The 18,642-nt window shown below is 45.8% G+C and overlaps 1 protein-coding gene across 18 annotated transcripts in view; it reads right to left on the bottom strand.

Annotated features, from left to right (window-relative positions):
- Window positions 1-18,642, bottom strand: part of znf536 (zinc finger protein 536) — a 217,669-nt gene that overhangs the window by 168,986 nt on the left and 30,041 nt on the right. For 15 of the 18 annotated variants that reach the window (XM_056412195.1, XM_056412212.1, XM_056412193.1 and 12 more), the window contains one exon: window positions 6,776-6,842. The exons of 1 other annotated variant lie outside the window; for it this stretch is intronic. The gene's annotated coding sequence lies outside the window, so the exon portion shown is untranslated. Of the gene's footprint in view, window positions 1-6,050; window positions 6,131-6,775; window positions 6,843-18,642 lie in introns of those variants that run through there. 2 more of the 18 variants (XM_056412198.1, XM_056412199.1) reach the window with 2 other exon arrangements.

Genomic DNA, 18,642 nt, shown 5'->3' with positions numbered 1-18,642 from the left:
ATTGATTTATGTTGCCTAACTGAAACCTGGCTGAGCCATGAAGAATATGTCTGCCTGAATGAATCGACTCCTCCAAGTCATATTAATACTCACATTCCTCGAGGCACCAGTCGAGGAGGTGGAGTAGCAGCCATCTTTGAATCGAGCCTATTAATTAATCCTCAACCAAAATTACACTACACCTCATTTGAAAGCCTTGTTCTTAGTCTTTCACATCCAACCTGGAAAACACTACAGCCAATTCGATTTGTGATTCTGTACCGCCACCAGGTCCATATTCAGAGTTTATATCTGAATTCTCAGAATTTATATCAAGTTTGGTTCTTAAAACCGATAAAGTTATTATTGTTGGAGATTTTAATATCCATGTGGATGTTGATAATGATTGCCTTAGTGCTGCATTCATCTCCTTGTTGGACTCGATTGGCTTCTGTCAGAGAGTACAGAAACCCACTCACAGCTTTGGCCACACGCTTGATCTTGTTCTTACTTATGGCGTTGACATTGAGCATTTGAACGTCTTCCCACAGAATCCTCTTCTGTCAGACCACAACCTCATAACTTTTGAATTTATACTACGGGTGTACTCCGTTAGTCAAAAGTTTCTACACTAGATGTCTAACTGATAGTGCTGTAGCTAAATTTAAAGAAGCGATTCCTTCTGTATTTGATTCGATACCACGTCTCAATATAACAGAGGACTCCTGGTCTAACTTTAGTCCGTCCCAGATTGATCATCTTGTTGACAGTGCCATAGGCTCTCTGAGAATGACACTGGACTCGATAGCCCTCTGAAGAAGAAGACAGTGAGGAAGAGGAGGTTTGCTCCTGGTATAACCCTCAGACCCGCAAACTGAAGCAACGTCACGAAAGCTTGAACGCATATGGCGTCAACTAATCTCAAGAATCCCGCTTAGTTTGGCGAGATAGTCTTAAAACATATAAGAAGGCCCTCCGTAATGCCAGAGCAGCCTATTACTCATCAATAATAGAAAAATAAAACAACCCCAGGTTTCTCTTCAGCACTGTAGCCAGGCTGACAGAGAGTCACAGCTCTGTGGAGCCGAGCATTCCTATAAACCTTAGTGGTAATGACTTTATGAACTTCTTTAATGAAAAGATTTTAACTATTAGGGACAAGATTAATAATCTCTTGCCCATAACCAGTGCCAATCTGTTCTCAAGTGGAATGGCCTTGGAAACCGCTGTATGCCCTGGTGTATATTTGAGGATTTTCTCCTATCAACCGTGACCAATTATTTTCAACGGTTTCTACTTGGAACACGTCTACCTGTCTCTTGGACCCCATCCCGACGAGGCTGCTTAAAGACGTTTTGCCTTTAATTGGCGGCTCTCTATTAGATATTATCAATGTGTCTCTGCTAACAGGCCACGTACCACACTCCTTCAAGGTGGCTGTTATTAAACCTCTCCTGAAGAAGCCCACTCTGGATCCAGAGGTATTGGCTAACTACAGACCGATCTCTAACCTCCCTTCCTCTCCAAGATCCTTGAGAAAGTGGTCGCAAATCAGTTGTGCGACTTTCTACATCATAATAGTTTATTTGAGAAATTTCAATCAGGATTTAGAAAACACCACAGCACCGAGACGGCACTGGTGAAAATTACAAATGACCTCTTAATGGCAGCAGATAAAGGACTCCTCTCTGTCCTGGTCTTGTTAGACCTTAGTGCTGCATTCGACACCATTGACCATGACATCCTGTTACAGAGACTGGAGCAGTCGATTGGCATTTCAGGCACGGCACTAATTTGGTTTAAATCCTATTTATCAGATCGATCTCAGTTTGTATTTGTAAACGATGACGCCGATAACCACCAACGTTAATCACGGAGTTCCACAAGGTTCTGTGCTTGGACCAATTTTATTTACCTTATACATGCTTCCTTTGGGGAATATTATCAGGAAACACTCCATAAACTTTCATTGTTATGCAGATGACACTCAACTATATTTATCGATAAAACCAGAGGAGAGCAACCAACTCTGTAAAATTCAAGCATGTCTTAAAGACATAAAACATGGATGACCTGCAACTTCTTGATGTTAAACTCAGACAAAACCAAGTAATTTTAATCGGCCCTGCGCACCTCAGAGATCAATTATCTGGTGATGTGGATTCTGTAGACGGCATTGCCCTGGCATCCAACACCACTGTAAAGAATCTTGGCGTTATCTTTGATCGACTTGTCCTTTAACTCCCACGTAAAGCAAATCTCAAGGACTGCATTCTTTCATCTACGTAATATTTCAAAAATCAGGCACATCTTGTCTCAAAAGATGCAGAAAAATTGGTTCACGTTTCTCGAGACTGGATTACTGCAACTCCTTACTAGCAGGCTGCGCTAATAAATTACTTAGGTCCCTCCAGTTGATCCAGAATGCTGCAGCTCGTGTTCTCACTAAAACTAAGAAAAGAGATCACATCACTCCTGCACTAGCTGCTCTGCACTGGCTCCCAGTAAAATCAAGAATCACTTTTAAAATTCTTCTTAACCTACAAAGCCTTGATTGGTGATGCTCCATCATATCTTAAGGAGCTTGTCGTACCATATTGCCCCACTAGAGAGCTACGCTCACTAAATGCGGGACTACTTGTAGTTCCTAGAGTCTTAAAAGTAGAATGGGAGCCAGAGCCTTTAGTTATCAAGCTCCTCTTTATGGAACCAGCTTCCAATTTCAGTCCGGGAGGCAGACACAGTCACCTCGTTTAAGAGTAGACTTAAGACCTTCCTCTTTGACAGAGCTTATAGTTAGGGCTGAATCAGGTTTGCCCTGGTCCAGCCCCTTGATATGCTGCTATAGGCTTATAGCTGCCGGGGACGTTTTAGGATGCACTGAGTACCTATCTCCTCTTTTTCTCTCCTTAAGGATGAATTTTCATCTCTCAATCACACGTTACTAACTCTGCTTTCTCCCGAAGTCCTTTTGACTTTACGTCTCATGGGGTCATCGGACCCTATGAGACGGCATAGATCTATCTGCCTGATGGATCGTCTGGGTCGTGGAATTCCTGCTCATGACTACGCCACTGTCCTGTTGAGACTCCGCCCACTCCTCCTCCCCACCGCCATCTGCCTGATGGATCGTGGAGGTCTCCATCGTGGAATATGCCTACTATGAACTATTCATACACTCTGTCATATTCATTGAATGTATTTTAACTCTAAATCTGTCCTTCTGTACACATTACATCTATTGCATCTGTCCATCCTAGGAGAGGGATCCTCCTCTGTTGCTCTCCTCCAGGTTTCTTCCCTTTTTTTCCCCCTGAAGGGTTATTTGGGAGTTTTTCCTGGTCCGATGTGAGGTTTTGGGGCAGGGATGTCTATGTGTACAGATTGTAAAGCACTCCGAGACAAATTTGTAATTTGTGAAATTGGGCTATACAAATAAACTGAATTGAATTGAATTGAATTGCTATCTTCGTCTTTTCTTGATGTGGGAGTTTCACCACTGTCAGCGCAATATGTGTGGGTGGTCTTAATTGAGGTTTTATCTTAACACAATGTCGTAGTGTTGTTCATTCCAAATCGTACCAAGGTTGCTTCAGTTATTCAAAATTTAGGAATGTGATTAGCCTAAGCAGCTGCAGATGTATGACCATGTTCAAAACTGATTTTGGAGGGAGGGGGGGGGGGGGATCTTGTAGGAATATGGGAGTTAGGTTGGTGCCAAGTTGCAATTGTAATCATGGAGAAGTTATGCTATAAGTAAAGCCTCAAGTAAATGCAACATGTTTCTTGGTATTTAATTTGTTTAACATGTTTAACATATTAAGTTCAAGTATGACATCTTACAAAAATTACTTGTCACAGCACCAGAACCTAATTCATAATGTTGCCATTCAAATTCATATCAATAAATCAATAATAAAACATTGCATGCAAAGTTCACTTTCCACCTTCACTCTCTCTTTCTGTCGCACACGCGCTGCATCCTCGTCTCAGTCCAAACACCAACACGATGGGAATAATATGTTTTTCTCAAATATATTTTGCTGCAGTCCATATTTCCTGTAGTTTATCCTTTTAAAAACAACATATACTCCACGGTCAACAACCACAAAGGGAGAAAAAGCCCCTGTAGCAGCAATCTATCAGCAATATGAATTACAAATACAGCACAATAACTCAGAATGTGTTATGTGAAACATGAAGCTTCATTCAAAAACCTCCAGAAAGCCTTGAATGTTTTTAAGTGTCTTTTAGCTCAATGCAGTACCTGTGAGGGTTTCCAAACAATATATGTCATTGTTTTTTGTGTTGCGAATTGATTTAAAATAATCAATATACATCCCGTTGCATAAAACAAGAACATTTGTCCACTCCCATGTTGATAGGGGCATTAAACACCTTACAAATCTCCCTTTAATGGTATATTCTTCACATGGAGAAAAGTGCGAATTTATTTATAATTAACGGTGGACAATTACGCGACTAATCTCCATTAAATACTTGAATTCATTGACATTTATTTTGTTATTTTACGTATGTTTATAGTGTGAATGTCCAGCAACACGGTGGACCAGTGCGCCTCCGCAGGCCCCTGTTGGCGCTTATGCAACAACAAGACTCGGTCTGGGCGCCACTTAAGTTCCGTGACGAACAGTGGTCTCCTGGGTGAATGTCACCCGACCTCCTTCCACCTGTCCTGGCTCATGATTACGTCAATTCCGCACACAAGACTTGATGATGTGGTTTATTACAAAGTATACTGCAATACTCCTCGACGTTGCAATGAGAACATCAACAACTGAGGTCCCTGCAATACCAGTGCTCCGTACTTCCCATTAATGATGTACGTTGGATTAGTATGAATTGCATTTATAGAGACGGTGGGCAATGAAAATGATCTCATAAAAGAGAAGTGAAATGAAAAGCCGAGGTCTATGTGTTTGCGTTATTGAGAGATTCATGAAAAGCTGAAGTGATTGTGGCCAATGTGATGACTCGGGGCTTTTGGGTGATCGGAGGATGTTTGGAGCGAGCGGGGTTCCCACGTGAAGTTGACGGTTGCGACCGTGTCAAGTGAAGTCTAGCAGAAAATCCACAATCTATGTCGGCGTGGCCAAATGTCAGCACGCGCCCGCCCACCCTGACAGCTCAGGTTTATGTGAACGTTTAAGCAGAACACTCAACGCTGTATTTCTTTGGAGAATCAATACGACCACCATTTCAGCTCTCCTTCCTCCCAACTCACGCCCGCCGTCTTGTGCTCGCTCCTTTCTCATCTCCCTCTGTCTGGGGGAATTGATCCGCATGGATGGAATGATATCAACCGACGGATAGAGTGATACGCCCCGCTCCCTCCTTCCTGCCCTCCTTTTTTTCACCGCACTTTTGCCACATAAATAAAATATGTGGCCTTTTTGTTTCGATTCGCCGCGGCGTTCGCTCTGAGGAAGGAATATGGTGCGCGGTGCTCGCATGGAGCTGTCGGTAGACAAGAGGGAGCTGAGAGTCGGCTGGTTGCCATCACTCACTGTTCACAGGCGCCCTACAAAATCCCCTGAACTTTCCGACACACGCATTTATTAGAGTGACACAGTCAGATTCTAAAGAATGGCATTAGAAAATAATGTGAGTGTTAAATTATTCAGGATTTATTTTTTTTTGCCATAATGTTTCACTTTACAACCACACACAGCTGCACACACACACTGCCACTAACACACAGACATATAGTGTGTGTGTGGGTGTGTGTGTGTGTGTGTGTCAGAGCATATCCATTTAGTGTCAGTGTCCAAATTTGGCAAATGAAAGGATGAGAGAAGGTGCTGTGAGGAGGAGGGGGGAGCACAAAGTTGCTAACTTTATCAGTGCTGCTGCATCAAGATGCCGATCCGGAGTCGATCCCCACTTTAATATCAGCGAAATAAATCACACAGTTTCAGGCCCCCCCCCCCCCCCCCTGCTGTTAACAGACGCACGCGACATGTTCATCCGCACCTCGGCTCGATATTCCTGACACGGCGGCGAAAGGCATTTCCACAGCTGTGCAATAAATAGGTGCCGGGTGAACTAACCTCGAGTCTCGAGGAGCGCGCCCGAGCGTCGAGGGGCCTCCCCCCCCCCCCCCGGGGTCTCGCAGGCCTGCAGGGTTTCCGCTCCGCTCCCTCACACCTCCCTAGTCCTCGGCGGCCGCAACTTCTTTGCACTGCCCCTCCCTGCACTTGAAGCCCTCGGACGTATAGGTCGAGTCACACACACACACACACACACACACACACGTGTGCGCGCATACCTTTGTGTTACATAACCTGCAGTGGAGACCTTGCTCAGCGTCTGGTCTGCTCTGGACGAATCGCAAGCGACAGACAGACAGCTTGGACTTAAAGACGGACAGAGTAACTCTCCAAACGGATAACTGATGGGATTAAATAGGAATTATCTGTCGATATGTGTTTGTGTGTGTGTGTGTGTCATTATCATGATCATCCTCCTCATGGCAGTGATCGTCATCATCACCCCACACAGATTGCACCGTGGCGTGGATAACTGAAAAACCTGCTGCATCAGGCAGTTCTCCTGCTGCTGGCTCCTACAGTTTGTCAATCCCTCATCAATTCCTTCCTTCCTTCCTCGCTTCCTTTCTCCTCCACTTGAGGTGACTTTCCCCATGCTCATGCCAGGACTGCTGTCGCCAATGACAATGAATACCTGGGAAAGTCGGACGTCTCCACAGCGAGAGTACCCTCTAACCCACCCAACCCCAGCCCCATTTCCCTCTTCCCTGAAAGCCCTTAGTCACCTCAGCCGGTGGGCGGGGGGGAAGTCCTTGGACAGCTCCGCTTCTGGTCGCCACTGATCAGGGAGTCCTGGGAGAGAGAGAGAGAGAAGATAAGGAAAGTGCTGAGTTCACCACCACCACCGCTCCCCTCCCTCCCCTCCTCTCGCTTTGCTTCGAGCATCCCCCTTCATGAGGAGGGGTCTTCCCCCCCCACCCCGGCAAAAGAGATGGGGAAGGTGAATCGACTGATGCACTGCTGACTGCGGCGAAATAACCTGGAGCTCTCTGCTCCTCCTCCTGTTCAACCAAATCTCAGAGCATCTAGATTGTAAAGTATTATATTAAGTATGGATACTGCTGAATCTGGCCTCATTTGCATATTTAAACATAACATTTCACAAACCTTTTAATACAAATAAAATATGGTCTTAATGTCAGTAATGTCATGTGAACGTGGTGACCGGGTTTTGTGGTAATATCTATCAGTTATATGATGTACCTCATTCACCTGAGATGTCTTCAAAATGTCATTCAACATATTTCCTCTCACAGAGACTCAGTCAGAAACAATTCCATCCGCCTAACTTTCCAGTTTCCTCTCTATCTATATTCTGAAGGTTTCTACAGAGGGGTGTGTTCATATGTCATTCAGAGCCTGATTTATAAAACGTTTTATTCTTAAAAACGGGGAGAAAATTGATTTTTTAATGACTGTTGACAGTAATTTTTCCTCCAAAACCGGCTCCGCAAAAAACCTTTGACTCAATTATGTCAACAAAATTAAACCACCATTTTGAACCTGGCTTTATCCAATGCTCAGATATGTGTTCCAGAAATGTATGCAAATGAGCACACATTTAATGAAGGTAATGCATCGTTTGCATATTTAGACGTACAATTTCAGAAAGAAAACCAAACAATTGCCTGAATGTCGCTAACGGACTGGGGAAGTGTCATGGCGACATCCATTAGGTTGAAGTGCTTCCTGTCCACAGCTCGATGTTCAGACTTTAAAACCACGATTATGGTTTACTGAATGCTGATTAAGAACAGACATAATGCTCATCAGATGTTGTGGCAAATAGTACGTTTGGAGGTGAACAAAGCTCTCCGCACATTAAGATGCAGCTCCTGCGTAGATCTGCAGCCACATATTCCATGCAATAGATATCCAGGCCATTAAGCAACCTTTTGACACCTCCTGTTATTTACTACACCACCTCGCTTAATCAGACTTCACTAAAACCTGCTGACTCAGACAGAAACCTTCTTTCTCTCTCTCTCTCTCTCTCTGTTCATGTTTATCTCCTCGGCTCCATTCTACTCTCTCTTATTCTTTTGCTCTTTGCTTCCCTTACTCATATTTTCCAAAACGTCTATTTCCCATGAGTGTGGGGCTGAGCCGCCGAAACATCACAAAGGAGCAAGTGAAGCAGGAGACCTGAGAGGCGGAGCCTATCAAAGGCAGGAAAAGGTCTCGGGTGGGAGCTGCGACCACCGGACGGTGAGTGGAGGTGGCATTATCGCGGGCAGTCAGGCACTACATTTAGCAACTCAGCCCTCACATATATTACATTTATAAAAAGTCAAAGTGTAACACAACGTTTTTTTCCCTCCTTTTTTTTGGGGCCTTAGAAGTGGTTTACCTTCGATTTCCACTGCTGGGAAGGGATCACTTGAGAGAAGGAGGGGGAGGCGGATTGAAGGGAATTAGATGTGGCTCAATACAAGTTATCTTTAATGGAGGGATCCTGGGCGAAGGGGAGGAAGAAGGGGAAGAAGAAAAAAGAAAAGAAAGCTAGATGTAAAGTGTTGACAGCTGTGTTTGGTGCGGTCGGACTCTGGGGTCAGGTGTCGACGAAAACACACGCACGCGCACGCGCAAACAAACAAACACGTATTCGCCGTCCCTCGCTCTAACGGGAGCTGGAAGTGATGTTGTTCTCGCCACGACGGCCATCTGATGTCAATTTCACACGGCGGCGGGATCCTCCAAAAGCTGCTCTCTCCGCCAGCTCTGTGGCACCAGGCGGAACCAACACACAAATAAAAGGTGTCCCAGAGCTACTGTCCTGTGGATGCTCTCCCCCTCCTCAAAATGTCCCAGTCTAACCCCCCTTCCACACACACACACACACACACACACATACAGACGTAGTGGGATAAGTCAGGAGGAAATGGATGCCCATGTTTTGTGGGACCACCTGTTCATCCTGGATACAAGTCTGAGAGCCCAGTAAGGGTTAACCCTCTTTGTGAGAGGGAGCCAGGATCGTGTGTGTGCATTTGATTGTTTGTGCATGTGTGTGTGTGTGTGTGTGTGTGTGTGTGTGTGTGTGTGTGCATGTGCAAGTTGGCACCGCCCTGACTGAAACGTGCCCCATGAGTGGCAGACTGGCTCAGGCTGTCCGTCTGGGAGGGAACAGAGCCCACTGCTGGGCCACCTCCCCGACAACACACACACACACACACACACACACCTAATCATATGCGCATTTCAGGTGAAGCATCTTTGCTCTCATCCTCAAACTATTTGCACTAAGAATGGAAAATAAATAAAGATGAGTTATTTGTTGTGTGATACACAGTTGGTTTCAAGATCATTCACAGCTAACTTTATGGAAATTGTAGCAATTAAAAAGTATGCATTTTGATAGAAGATTACTTCTTTTTTGTTGATAATTTAAAGAGAAAACTAAATCTAATTTCACAAAACAATGTGAAGAGGAAATGCTTAGTGAGCTTTATGTTTTAGAGCAAACTACAACTCTGCTGATGTGAAACCTCTGCCAGTCAACAATGCGGCCACACACACACGCACACGCACACGCACACACACACACACACACACACATATGTGGTGCTACCAGCGCAGCCTCACGCTGACCTCCACACACAAACCACCTTGAATCATGGCACCTCTCATCAAGTGTCTGAAAATAAGAGAAGTGCTATCACTAACCCCCCCCCGCCCCCAACAAATAATCACCTCTTGGGAGGCGACGAGATGGGGAAAAAAATTTAAAAAATAGCAATCTTGTCTTTCAAAACCAAATTGGGGAAAAAATATTTTAAGGGGGCAATACATTTCGGGGAGCTGAATAGGATGTTGGTACATGTTTTACTAAAAGAAATATAATGGCAGACTATTATTAGATCACATTAATCACGAGTGTGCCAAAGGCAGTGACAGCCGCGCTGAAAAGGATTGAAAACGCTGGTAATGGATATAAATTACCCATTGTGTGATAAAAGGATTTTTTCCGTTCGCTAAGAAGGTAAAAAAGGAATAAAAACACTGAAAGGGCAGCCAAAGCGTACATATCTGCCGCGCGCATGCCGCGCCAAATGCACATGTGTGTGTGTGTGTGTGTGAGTGAGTGTCCTGCTCGCCCGCGAGTGTGTAATGTGTAATAATACAGGGTTATCAGCGCGGGATTAAAATTTTAAGGGAATCAGATAGTGACAGTGAGGCCTCACGTTAAAAGGCGGCGGCGGAAGAAGAAGGAAGGATTAAAAACTGATTAAATTGGTTTGTAGTGACGGAGATGAAAGCGAGGAGGAATAGAGGGTGGGAGGGGGTGGGGTGGGGGGGAGTGTGTTTTGACAGAGGTCTGTCGGGCTTTTGGCACGGTGATAATGAGTCACATCTCCCGTGCACTGTTATTTATCGCCGACTTGGCTCACAAACAAAAGATCAATAATTTTGAGCAAATCTAATGTTGTCCTCGCCGCTAATGCGGTCGTCCATCACATCTGCCATCTCCACCGAGGAGATGGACTGATTCCCTGTTTATTTGGAGATCAAATGCAATTATATCACATGGTTCTAATAACAGAGAACCCCCCCCTCCCCCCCAACCCGCCGCCCTCCCGCCGCGAATATGTGCGGCGCCTTGGATCATGCCCATGCATATGTATATATAGAGACATACAGACATGCACAAAGGTGTCACATATGTGTAAATGATAATACATGTGCCGGAATGGGCGATGGGGCTGCCGAGCCATCTTTCCGCATCAATCTTCATTTCTTCCGCAGACCTTGCCTTTTGAAATATGAAGTGCGTCAATGGCCCGCACCATCCACCCACCACCACCACCCGCCCAACACGGGAGGCGCACAAACATCCGTCAAAGGCAACGCAACCCGACGTTCACCAGTTAGCCCCGCAGCACGGAGAGATGAGGAGACAGCAGATCCTTCACTGACAACTAGCCCTGGGTGAGACACTTTCCAGCCACCTGAACTCAATCAGGCCCCGGCGGAGGCGGCATTTGGGTATTTCATTTCATCTCCGTCCCCCTTATTGACTCTTCGCGGTGCGCTCTTGATTTATCTTGGCGACGCAGGGAAAAGGCAAATGGCGTCCGGGAATCTGACTTTTGTTGTTCTCGACATAGCAGCTGTTTGTTTTTGGGGGGGCGGCTGAGCAGACGCACTAACAAGAGGGGCCTGTGGGAGGTTCAGACCACTTGTACCCACACATGGTACACACACCCTTCTCGGTGTAACATCCACCAACCGTTGGCTGTGCACGCGATTTGGGGGGGGGGGGATCATTCTCTGCTGACTTTGGCACGCCCGGAAATCAAACGCACCCCCGGCGCCGTGAGAGTAAAAGGTGGCAGGTGTAAGGCACTAAGCTCCTTCCCCCTTCTCCCCGGGTGAGGTGTGAGGAGCAAAACAATGACAGACAAAGGTCACCTGGCCCACCACGACCCACCCGCGGAGGTGTTGACCTGCCGAAAGCACCCCCGAGGCAGGAGGAAGAAAAAGGAAGGAGGGACGGAAGGAAGGCCGAGATGGAGAGTCCGCGACCAAAGCGGAGACACCGGAGAACCAGTAAAAATTACCACGATGGACAAAAATGAGTAGAAAAGGTGTCCTGGTGTGATATTGTGGTGTTATCAGAATTCTATTAGCCTCTGAACCTCTTTCAAAGTGACACCAGGGAGGTTGTTCACTGGATGCCAAGTGGGAATTAAAATTCCCCAAGGCTCGGGTGACCTTTTTTCAAAATATATTATTATTTTTAGGAGATCGAGATTGAATTATTTTCCTCATGCGTCTGAAAGATGCCATACAAAAAAAATAGTTATTTTGTACGGTGCATTTTTTCAGGTGGGCGTTCTTGCATTCACACAGGTTTTTCCAACAGGCTGCATCACAATCCGTTTTCTGGGAAAGGGGCTCGGTCCCGGGGAACGGGAGGTCAGGACCTTGGCAGGTGAAAGAATAAAGCCCTGACATACGGCAGAGGGCAGGAGGGCACACCACGACCCCGACTGCACCTAATTCTCTCTCTCACTTCCCCACTGTTAACCTACCAGACACCTACCAAGCATGGCAGACTTCCTCGATGTTCGGAGCGGCGCCAGGGCATGGCGAAAGGTCAACGCCACTGGAAGTCGGATGGGTATTAGCAACACATGTGCCGTGTTTACGCTACAGATTTTGCATTGGAAAAATTTCGATTTTCTTTCATGGAATCGAGAAGGCACGGAAAAAAAAACCGTCATCACCGGAAACAGTGTCAAGTGTTGTTGTGTTGTATCGAGGAGTAGGCCATGAAATCGGAGAGGGGGGGCGGGGCTGTTATAAATAGCCCACAAATGCGTGCAGGGATCGGCACCTAAAGATTTTGTTTTCTTCTTTCCTCCTCCCCTTCGCCTGCTTAATTGACATCCGTACATCAGCGGCACAAATGCAAATACGCAGAGACAAACGTGGTGTTAATGACACAGCTGCACACACTCATCACTTCTCCAGAACAAGAGTGACACGGGGGGGTGTGCACACACACACACACACACACACAGCGGGTCAACGTCTCTGATTCACCCGTGAGTCACGTGAGAAGATGAAGCGGTCGAACGGGTGGAAAAAAACACACACAAAAACAATTAAAATCTGCATGGTACACATGGCTCACTTCGATCCCCGCCTGTTGAAATACATTTGCACATGCGCAGTTGGTCGGATGTCTCCGCTGAATATGTCGCAAATTCACGGGTGAGGAACGATTCAACGTGTAATGGCCACCACCTCCTATGCTGCCGTGATCGTTATTGTCACTGTCAGCATCACCATCATCATCACCGTCATCTGTAATCATCAAGCCCCTCGCGAGCTTCTACTTTTTTTGCCTTTTTTTTTTTACAATGAATGTGACACGGGCCGTCGGTGGAGGGTGATGAAGCGGCGTGAGGACTCGTTCGCGCCGAGCGCGTCAGCAGCAGTTTAGTTTTGCACGCAGAACACGCGCTTTCCTTTTCTTTTTTTTCTTTTGCTCCCTCTGTACCTCTGAGTGGATGCATTCAAAGCCTTGAGGATACCAGACAGCCACAGCTGGAGCCTTTTGGTGTCACACCAAAGTTAATCCCACCTCCAGTGGCATCCAGCCACACTCTCGCGTCCAGCTCGCCAAATACTGCCTTTCAGGTATGTGGCCTTTGTGCTTCAAAGTGTGACGCTCCAGGTTCCCCTGTGGCTGTCGGTTTCGGACGCATCGTGGGACCAAGTTTCCCCTCGTTACGAGCATGTCGCGTTGAAAAGGAAACGTACGGTTACCGCCTCATTACGTGCAAACTGTTTGCTTCACTTACTCGACAGAAGGACTTGTTTGGGTTAGGGGAGGGGTCTTGGTTTGGCTTACATTAAAGTACGTATGCTATCGTAGATAAGTGGGCTACCATTGGTACAGTACTGCCGCTGCAAACAGTTAAATAAGTCTACGGCTCTGACCGTCTAATGATTGGTTGACTTCGGAGTAGGCCTAAAGGGCGCCTCTTCTCAGAAGTCAAATGGGCATCGCCAGTTAATTTTCCTGTAAATTGTTCAAGTTTTTTAGAAAGCTAACGCTGACTATAACCAGATGGATTTGGATTAGTATAGCAAGTGGTTCTAGTTCTCAGGAATTAACTAACTATAGAGCCGCGATCGCTTCCTTCCCCAGACCCTCACCATGCGTAGTTGTCATGCGCAGGTACGGCAGAAAACCAGAATTTTAAGAAAGTTGCCATTGTGTTTAAAAATAATTTCCAAAACATTGTCACTGAATGGAAGCCGGCCCAATGAGGACGTTGCTCTCTGCTTTGACAGGTTAGCACAACTGTTTGCAACCCAGTGTACATAACCTGATAATGGAGCCGGATAAAGACAACGGCAGTTATGTATCTGTCAATCCACAACGCATCGGTACATTTTCATTTGATTTGACCGTCAATACAAACAGTGAAGTAGGTCTTGAACTTTGAACTTGACTAAAGGCTGCATCCAGTGTGATGACCAGCCTTATCACGGAGGAAACAGAAACTGGACAAATTATGCAGAAATTCTACTTTTATTTATGTATATATGTTTTTGACTCGTCTCCCTTGGAGGCAGCATTTAGTTTTTAAATAATACAAATATAACTGACGCATATAATCTACTTCAGACTTGACACTGCTATCGGTGCGCCGCTACCTCACGGAGCCGTCTGAGAGCCGTCTGGGAGCCGGGGCTCGACTGACACCGGCAGCAGCAGTGGCAGCCTTTGGTTTTCCCGGCACCTTAACGTTCCCATCGCAGCCCGCCTGTGGGATTGCGCCGCTCTAAAGAGTCATGTCGAAGATCTCGACGTGTGACGTCTCCCTCATGTCCCCCCCCCCCCCCCCGCCACCTCTCTTATTCTTCTTTACTCTCTTTCGAGCAGGAGACTTTCTCCCTGAGCTTTTTAAGTTGTCATTTTTTTTAAACACACATATCAAAGCCAGGAGTAAAGGGAGGAGGGGGGGGGGTAGAAAGACAGATGTTTCTCTTATGCCTTTCTACCGGAGTACAATGAAGCTTTGGAAGGGAAAGAGAGAGCGAGAGAGGAGTGAAAAGACATTTGCAAAGATCTTTTTGCAATCCACATCCTTTCTCCTGACGACTGGCAATACATCATTTGTATTGATGCAATATTAAATTTCAATATCGCATGTCAAAAGGTACAAAATGATAGATCATAGCCTAACTAAATGAATTATTAAAGGCCTACCCCGGCTGCGCTATCGGCTTCTCTTACAATCAGCTGTGTCAGAAGAGTGCAGTTGGTGATACTGGCAGCATTTCAAAGCGTTGTCGTTTTCTTCTTCTTTTTTTCTTCCTCGCTGCATCCAAGCATTCTTAATCTTGCTTTCTGTCACTTATTAATGTTCCCAAGGAACTTAAAAAACCATGGATCTTTCCCTCCCAATAATCAGAGCCTTAACTCACGTCCCTTTTATTTCTCCAGTTAAAAAAAAGACAAAATATCTTTTTTTTTAAAGAGTAAAGTCTTAATTAAATATTGACTATAGAACAGAAGATAATAAGGAGAAGAAAATATGTTGAGCTTTGTTAAGATATGTGAAGAGCAGAGAGGGAAGGGAGGCAGTGATGATTTATGTGCTCTTTATGTGCTCTGCGACCCTGGAAGTGCATCTCTCTATTCTATCCCCCCCCCTCCCCCTCCTCCCACCGCCCCCCCCGTCTGATGGACTGACTCCTCGTCGTCTCGGTGCCTCGCCACAACATCGCCGTGCACCAGACCTCACAGTTGATTATTATTCACAACCGGGGTCAAAGGTTGCCCGTCCCTGACGCCTCGTCAAGCTGCGGTGTTGGCGGTAAAAAGAAGACGGCGGTGGAGAGTTCTGTTGTTCACGTAGAATACGAGTGGATTCAACCCAACTGACCACTTTTTACCAAAAGCATGACGGTCAAATCCACCTTACGAGCCCTCTCAGGCTTCAGAGGCGGTCCCTGAAGGCGTCGTAAAGACCCGGTTAGAAGCAATCGTAAGCACCGTTGAAGGATTGAGAGCGTCCGAAGTACAAAAATAAATAAAAAATAAAGTTTTAATTCGTTTATCGTTTACCTAAAGGATATTACAACGTTTTTACACTCGCAACATTGTCAGCAGTTTCCTGACGTATGCATTTTAACATATAGCCACGGTTATAGACAATTAAATATGCACTTCATAGTGTATTAATTCAGTATCATCTTCAGCCCCGCGGACAGCCGGCGGTAAGAAGCTCTTAAGGGCGCGCGCATGCACTCTTTTCTAAGTACCGCTTTGGGAAATGCATGAAGACATTTAAGAGCATTTGTACAAACACTCTTATAAACGTTCTGAACTTCTCAGATCAATCTCGTTCAGAAGACGGGGAGGCAAACCTTGGAGTGAGTTTAAAGAATTAGTGACACACGTTCAGAGGCAACAAGCATGGTGAGAGGATGTGAGGCTTTTAAGCAATTGGTTACAGAACAACTGTCGTCACAGGGATTTGGGGTTCTCAAAGAGGTATGGGGCTGCGCTATTGGTCGGATGTTAATCGGAATTTGGATTTCAGGTTCCCACGATCAAATGAACATGATATAAATAAAACTCACGGAAAAGCCAGCCAGCGAAGGAGATGTTTTTTTGGGGGGTCCCTGAATGTTCCAGGGCTAACCCTAAACTGTAACTGCGTCCGAAACGCTGCTGATCCGAAAATCTGAGGGTTAGCAGAGTGTGATTCGTTGGGCAGAATTTTGCGTCTTCTTGCCTTCTTGCCATTAGTGCCTCGTTGGCTTCTGGTTTTAATAAATGTGATGGCTGTAAATGCAGATTGTGGTAGCAGAGGTGTACAACAACAGGTACAACCTTGCAGTAGCAGTGAGGAGTACCATCAGCCCCGTGAAGCACAATGCATTCAAGAGACCAACGCTACTGGGCCCGTTTACGTTAAAGAAGGGACACCGTCACACGGATGCCACTGTGGGGCCGCTGCGAGCTTGTTTCAGCTGCGGGGCTCCAATACTAAAGATTACAAAAAAACAACCCAACAAATGCCAAGCGTGGTGAAACTACGGAGCAGAAGGGCCGAGCTATATGCTTATTTCTGTGCACTCGTGGCCCTGCGCGGCTGTTAATTCTCCCGTGCATGTGTGATGTCCTGAATCCCTAACCCCCCGGAGGTTTTAATTGCAGGGTCCAGATTGCCGGGGCTGGTTAGAGCCTGGCGACCCCCATGAGAAGTCACAGCCTCCATTTAGATTCCAGATCCCATGCATAAAAACACATCCCCCACACACACCCACATCCCCCCCTTCGTGTTAGCGTGCTAGCACTGGTTGGCAAAAATTCAATTTTCATCCCCTTTGTATCCGAGCCTGCTGTCTTGCCCTAACGATGCTCTCTCGTTCCCTCCCTCCTCCCCCCACACCCCCCCCAACGCTCCCCTTCTTTTGCCTTCTCCCTTCAACAACAGAACACAGTGGAGTCGTTAGGACCCTCTCTTCATTACTTCAAAAAACCAATCATTAGACACCAGAGTATATACGTAATTAGAAAATCACTTCCTTTGCAATCCCGGCTAAGTAGTTTACATACTGTAATTACAGGGACAAAATCAATTTTTAATCATTTCACTGATTGGGCTCATCAGCTCAGTAGGAACATTGTATCCTGCTTGTTGTGCGAAAGCAACATCTGGGCTAAAACAATTACCCTTTTGTGTTCCAGAGCGGCTCTGAAAATGCCTCGCTGTCACTTCCCCCTGTCGCGGACGCTCTCTTTCTGTCTCTATCCGTCTCCAGACGCCTTCTTTTTCCCGTTCAGCCTCGTCTTTCGCTCCTTCTCTCGCTCTCTTTTTTATTTCTTTTTGCCCCCTCTCTCTTCATCTCTCCCTCTCTCTCCCTCTCTCTCTCTCTCTCTCTCTATTTCTCTTTCACTCCCTGCCCTTGACTTGGACATGGAGGATCACATTTAAAGCTTTATAAATCAATACGCTATAATAAGCTGCTCTTGACAGAGGGGGGAAGAAAGGAGAGAGAGAACAGAGGGAAAAAAAGAAGAAAAAACAAACAACATATTGCTTTTTTAACACCTCTTCTGTGCGTGTTTTTTTTTTTCTTTGCAGTTTTTTTTATTCATACCCCTGTTGTTATTGTCATTGTTGTTTCTCTTTTTACATTGTTGCCTTTTAGGAAACAGATTGTGTTTGGCCCTGCAGAAATATCACCTTATTACCATGCTTTCTGTACACTGTGTGAAAGGGGGGGTGGGTATATGACGATAACAAATATGTAAAGGCAGAAGTGAAGAAGAAGTGAGACATGAACGCCTTCTTGTCCCGGCATGTTTCACCCTTCACCGGCTTATAAAATGCTTTGTATTCTAGTCTGAGAGAGACCCGATCGATCGGCATTAGTCTGAACTATCTTTCTTTCACTTTGAAAACTCAGGAAATCAGATTTCAGGGGGGGGGGATGAAGGAAGAAAACAAATCGGTTAATGAATTGATCACTTGGCCTGTATGCAAATCGCATTTGCTTCTACTTTTTTGCTGATCAATAGCATTAATTAACGGCTTTGTTTTAACGGCACCCCGCAATCCCGTTAGACACCATTGTCGACCTCAGGAATCCTCCCCCCCCCGCCTCCCCCTCGTCCCTCAGTAGCCATGGAAATGAACGGCGCGTGGCAGGGGCCATAAATCAGGAAATCCAATTTGACCATGAGCTCCAGCGCAAACGGTAAAATATGAGCGTTAACACAGCACACAGGTAGATCACCTCGGACCGGGAACAATATTATTTATTTATGACGGCACATCAACGGTTACACGAGTGCTTCGTTTTTTAAAAACTTTTTTCAACTAAATGTTTCAAAGGGGCATTGCATGTGTGGACAGAGAAAACAGGAAAAAAATAATAATAATGATGACACCATCAAGGTTGGGACTTCAGAATTCTCGTTCATATCAGAAAGCATGTGTTACGAAGTTAATCATGCAAGACTTATTTCACTGAATTCGCCCTTTTAGAGTATTCTAGGAAATACAATAATGATATTTCCTGTGTGTGTGTTGGGTATGGCGGGGGGGTCTCT

Source organism: Pseudoliparis swirei, chromosome 4, assembly GCF_029220125.1.
Source record: "Pseudoliparis swirei isolate HS2019 ecotype Mariana Trench chromosome 4, NWPU_hadal_v1, whole genome shotgun sequence".
Lineage (NCBI taxonomy): Eukaryota > Metazoa > Chordata > Actinopteri > Perciformes > Liparidae > Pseudoliparis > Pseudoliparis swirei.
The sequence above is the reverse complement of the archived record's forward strand: the minus strand, read 5'-3'. Positions and strand labels throughout refer to the sequence as shown.